A 6651-nucleotide genomic window follows, 5' to 3' on the forward strand; every position below is an offset into this window, starting at 1 on the left:
AGAAAATCTTCGATCTTATCATTCTTTTCTTTTCTTTTTTTTTCTTTTTTTCATTCTGTTTTTTCTTTTTTTTTTTCTTTTTCTCCTTGCTATTTTATTACAAAATAAAATCATCATACTCGTCAGAAAGCTAGAGCCATTGATATATTTTCAGAGTACGATTTTGTTTTTATCTGAAACAAGAGAATGGGGAATCGTTTATTCACATTTAATCGCGTCAATGAAAATATCAATTGATAAAATTCGTTAGGGTATTGCTAGTGTTAAAGTAAATGGTCTTTTTCTGTTTCCTTTTTTCTTTCTTGTTTTTCTTTTCTTTTTTCTTTTTTTGTTTTTTTTTTTTTTTTTTTTTGTTTCAAAAACTTGGGACTCATTATTTACCTCTACGTAATCTCCTTGAACGTGTCTCAAAATAAATAAATAAATAAATAAATAAATAAATAAATAAATAAATAAATAAATAAATAAATGAATAAATAAATAAATGAAAAAGAAAAGAAGAGAGAACAAGTTTTTTTTTCCTTTTTTTTGTTTTTTTTTTAGTCATCGTTTGATAACACCGTTCTTTAAGAACGACGTAAAATAATTCTTATTTTCTCTGCCGTGTGTCTCGCGAGCACGCACGGCTTTTGCATTTAACAAAGTGCTAGAAGAACGATGATTAGTGAACTTTAAAGTAGCAGGGAGGAACGGATTGATCGATGGTGTGAACCATCGTGGGATTGCCGTTGAAAAAAAGTTAGACATCCCTGACCTACATACATAGATACATACATACATACATACGTGCATAGATAGATAGATAAATATATAGATAGATAGATAGATAAATAGATAGGTAGATAGATAGAGAGACAGATAGATAAATAGATGAATTGACAGATAGATGGATAGATGCATAGAAGAAAGTGAAAAAGTAAATACATACGTATCTATGTATTTATATAGAATATTAAAAAATATATATATATATATATATATATATATATATATATATATATATATATATACAAAGAGAATGGAGAATGTAAGGAAAAATAAAGGAAATACGAAAACGAGGAAGAAATAAGATAGAAAGTGGATGGGATAAATGAAGACGAGAAAATGATGTTAAAAAAAAGAAATCGTATAGGATTAGGATAAGGATAAGAAGACGAAGAAAAGCAGGGATATATAGGATAAGCTTCGTTCTTAGGATGTCTGATTTTTCTCTTTCTCACACTCTTTCTCTCTCTCTCTTTCTCTCTCTCATACCTTTATTTAGTTATCGACAAAGCAGCCATGGTATTGTGAGTTATACGGTTGAATCAGAAGCCGCGGTTATACGGTTAAACCAGAGTATCCACTTAACTCTTAGACAAGGACGTTGTCGGATATCCACGTGGTAAACCACCACGAAATATATCTCCAAATTTCTAACGACGATACGACGACATTCGAATTTTCATTTCTCCGTAAAGAAAAATATCATCTCTCTTTTTCTGAATGATATTATAAATTTCTTTTTTTTTTTTCTCTTTAAATTATCTTAGCAACGTTCTTATCAATTTATTTTACGAATTATTTTACGTTAAAGAAATCAGTCGATATTAAAATCATTAGTCTTAACGATGAAACACTTTCGTTCGGTTTTTTTCCCCCCCTTTTTTTTCGTTTTTTTAATCGATCACTTTGAAATAATTTTTTACACATATGTATATATATATATATACATATATATATATATTTCTTTCTCTCTCTCTCTCTCTCTCTCTCTCTCTCTCTCTCTCTCTCTCTCTCTCTCTGTCTGTCTCTCTTTTTCAATCCGTCTATCGTTAAAACTACTGCCCTAATACTCAAGCTGATAGATCTCAAAGAAACGTAAGTAGTCAGAGGCCTCGTTTTCAGTGAAGAACAGACAGATAGAGATAGAAAAAGAAGGTTGACAACTTAAATATAGATATGACATAAAGGCCATTGGACGAAGGACGATCAAGAGAAAAATTGGATATATACATCAGTAATAATATTTAAAATCAATGAATATAAATATAAGAAATTTTATGGATATTTTCAAATATATATTTTCAAATAATATTTTATTAATATCATAAATATCGATTGAGAAATTAAGTGGCAAATTTTATTGGATTTTTTATTATTGAAAAACGCTAACGAAAGGTTATATTAAAGGGAATGATTGATTTTAACCAATTTAATGGAAACCTTTTTATCTCATACACACACACACATATGTACACAGAAGTGCGAAGGAAGCTTAAAATGATGAGTGTCCGGATCTCTTCTCCATTTCTCTTCTGATCTTAACGCTTTCCTCTTTCACATTTTATTTTCCTTTCAATCTTCTTTCTCTTCTCATTTTTCTTCAAGGATTTCTCGAACTTTTCAAACGCTAGACTTTTCAAGGTCGTTCGAATTTTCGAATTTAGTTAGAAAAATTCAACCTCGATTTTATGCCTTTTTTCGTTTCTTTTTTTTTTGCCCCGTTCTCTTTTTTCTTCTTTCTTTTTCTTTTCTCCGTTTTTCTTTTGTCTCGTTCTCTCTCTTAGATCGTCGAATATACATAGCTTGCCATTTTCATTTTATGAAAACAATGGGTACCCAGATTGTGGTCAAGGATGATTGCGAAGGAAGATAAGTAACGCAGGTGGATCATAGATTGGACGAAAATCGTTCTTTCCCTTTCATCGACCTTTTAGCCTTTGCTCTTGAAAGGTCATACCCCCTTAATAGGCTCTTCGTTCTATGTTAAAAAGAACGAATTCCAGATATCGATAAGGTTTTTTTCTTTGTGACGAGCTACAACGACATCGATGGAAGGTCATCGTTTAGGTCATCATGTTCATTCAATTTTAAGGCTCCCTTTCTTTCTATCTCTCCTTCTCTCTTTCTCGCTTTCGCTCTATCTCTTTTCCTTTTTTTTTTTTTTTTTTTTTTATGCTATTTCGATTCGATCGACGCAATAAGCAAATTTGTATCTAAGAATATTTTTTTCCTTGTGACGGTTCGATCAATTGACTTTTGCAATATTTCTCAATGAACTTGAAACGTGACTTTTTTCTTTTGCATCAAACAATGAAAGAAAAAAAAAAGAAAAAGAGAGAGAGAGAGAGAGAGAGAGAGAGAGAAAGAGAAAAGAAGAAAGACAATGGGACAACTGTTATCATATGTTTTGAACGTACTGATGGTATTCATTAATTGATTTTTGCAATAATTTCTCAATGAACTTTTAGAAACGTGACTTTTCTTCCAACGAATAGAAAAAGAGAGAGAGAGAGAGAGAGAGAGAGAGAGAGAGAAAAGGAAGCAACAATAGAACAACTGTTATCAGTTCTTTCCGACAAACGTTCTGCCATTAGTCAATCGATATTTTCAACGTTTTTCAATGAACTTAGTAGAAACGTGTCTTTTCTTGTAACAGAAAAAAAAGGCAAAAAAAAAAAAAATAGAAAAAGAAAAACAATAAAGGAAAAAAGAAAAAGAATGAAAAAAATGAAGAAGAAGAAGAAGAAGAAAAAGAAGAACTCTTTTATCGTGTTCTTTCTAATGCATTTATTTTGGCATTTAAACTGTTAGGCGCGATCGGACAAGATCATTACGACGCTTGTTCACATGTATATATACATATATAATATTTACGTGCGGTCTGGTTTACGATTATTATTCGTTTTATTTTTGTCTCTGAATGTGGGACGTTTTGATACCAAATGAAATTCTGGATCGCATACTATACTCTATAACAGCTTAATAAAATTGGATTACGGTTGTCAAATATATGTTTCATTCGACGCATATACATACACACATATACACACACACATATATATATATATATATATATGTATGAGAAAGAGAGAGAGAGAGAGAGAGACAAAGAGAAAACATTTATACGATTGAAATAGCTCGTAAAAGTTATCTTAGAGTAGAAAAAAGTTTAACTTAGATTCTTGAACAAGTTAATTCGATCCAAACATCTAATAAAATATATATATATATATATATATATATATATATATATATATATAAAGATAGAAAAAAAGGAGAGAGAGAGAGAGATAGATAGATAGATAAATATAGTATAATAAAAATATTTACATATCTGTATTACGAAACGATTTGTCTTATATTGCGCAAAATACATAATAATAGGTATGTCTCTTTTAAAAATATTATGAGTGAACGTTTAGTTATTTATAAGTGTGGCACCTGTTATATTAGACAACGAAAATATACCGTCTTGTACATCTTCATGCATCCTTTTCTATTTTTCTCATCCTCTCTCTCTCTCTCTCTCTCTCTATATATATATATATATATATATATATATATATATATATATATATATATATATATTCAGTTCTCTTCTCTTCTATCCTTCCTTGTCACTTGTCTATGTCAAGGTTTCGTTCTGAAAATAATAATTGAAAATTGATTAAACGAAGATAGAAGTGGATTACCGATGGGGATGGAAATATACATTACATTGGAGAGATGGAGACAAACAGAGAGAGAGAGAGAGAGAGAGAGAGAGAGAGAGAGAGAGAGAGAGAGAGAGAGAGAGAGAGAGAAAGAACGAAGTTATCGAACATCACAATAATTATTTATTTCGATGATGGTTAACAATTTTTTGGGTTAAGTTAACCGTTTCCATAATAAAAAGTATTGAACGGCTATTTTATAATAAAAAAAAAAAAAAAAAATATAAAAAATAAAAGAAGAAAAAAGAAAGAACGAGAGATCAGGAGAACTCTCTCTCTCTCTCTCTCTCTCTCTCTTTCTCTTTCTCCCTCACTCTTTCTTTGAGAGCGTTGGAAAAAGAAACTAATGAAAAGAAAAATTGTCTTACAGTTCTTTCTTCTTAGACCTTTAAGTTCCATCGGGGCATAAGAAAATTGTTCGATAATAGCTACGGTGTGTCGCTCTTTTCCCTCCCTGTTTTCTTTTTTTTTTTTTTTTCATTTTTTTCCCTCTCTCTCTGGTTTTTTTTTCTTATTTTTTTTTTTTTTTTTTTTATTATTTTCCTCGTTGCACCTTTCTTCGCTACTGCTCCGATCTCTTGTAGCAGTCTCAAGATGGAAGCGTTTCTCAAGGAGAGAGAGAAAGAGAGGAACTGCACTTCGGAAATCTACCGAACCGATCGAACGGCTATCGATCACACAAGGAAATAAAGTAAAAAAAGAAACTTAAGTGGGAAGCTTCTTCTTAGAAGAGGGCAAATATAAATATAGGATATATATATATATATATATATATATATATATATCTTCACGCATTCTAATATTGTTCTATAAATATAAATATTTAATACGCATATGTGTATTGAAATTTTCAGTCAAGTATTATTTCAATACGTGCATAATTTTTTTTTATAAAATATAATTTTAATATAAAAATTAAATAAAGAAATATATATATATATATATAAAATGAATAAATAAATAGATATATATATATATATAGATGAAAATATATAACTGAATGTTTATTAAATTTTTATCCTTAATATAATTTTTTACAAAAAATATAATCATAATATATAAAAATTTTTTAGACACGCGAATGGAAATGTTTACTTAATATTTCACTTAAATCGTAATATTTTAACTCTTCTTATAATTTTTCACTAATAACGTATATTAAAGGACATTATTATTAAAGGACATTAGATCATTCAGAGATGCCACGGTCGAAGTTTATATCGCAAAATAAAAAGGATAAAAGAGAGAAGAGGATAAGAATGAAATCGTAAGGTCAAATCAAAGAACAATTATATTTGAAAAGATAACGTTAATATCATATAGGCAAATATCACATGTGGATATGTCGTTACGTAAGTAATAAATACAGTAAGTGAACATTATGACGTAAATATTTACATTGTTTTTCAAGGAAATGGGAAATTGGACGATTTAAAACAAATCGAGAATAATTTTTTCCCCATTGTCTTTTACGATGAATTTGAGGGTAAAAATATTATCCGAGATAATGACAATGCCCTTTCGTTTTTCAACGTTAACTGTTCATCGTCCGCCATTCTTTTTTATTCGAACGAACGAACGGAATACGGATATACGATGAAGACTTGTTTCGACTTACGTAACTTCAATCTCGTTTCTTTATATACTTATCACGAAACACTAGAAGGAATCGCGAACGATCGACACGAAGAGTAAGCTGTAGTAAATACAAAATATAATATAATATACATATAAATGTTTTATCGTAAATTACGTTCTTTGATTTTTCTTTTAAAAAAAATTTGTTTATTTATTTATTCATTTGTGATAGTAATCGTATAAAGTTCACAGTCTAATTATTATTACTATTTATTATATGCTATATCAAAAAATAATTATATCGATATACTAATAAATTAATATACTATAATATAGATATTAGAATAATTTCTTTTTAATATCATTCTTATTATTGATATTGATATTAATATTAATTTGACATATATATATATATATATATATATATATATATATATATATATATATATATATATTTGCTTTATCAGATGAATATAACGTCGACATTTTTACGAGACAAGTTACACTTTCTAAATGCGATACTTTCTAAATCGATAATGAAGAAATGCAATTGAAATTCGCATGATCGTCTTTTCGAACGAACCGGAACGCGAGC

The sequence above is a fragment of the Vespa crabro genome, chromosome 10, assembly GCF_910589235.1.
Source record: "Vespa crabro chromosome 10, iyVesCrab1.2, whole genome shotgun sequence".
NCBI classification, from domain to species: Eukaryota; Metazoa; Arthropoda; class Insecta; order Hymenoptera; family Vespidae; genus Vespa; species Vespa crabro.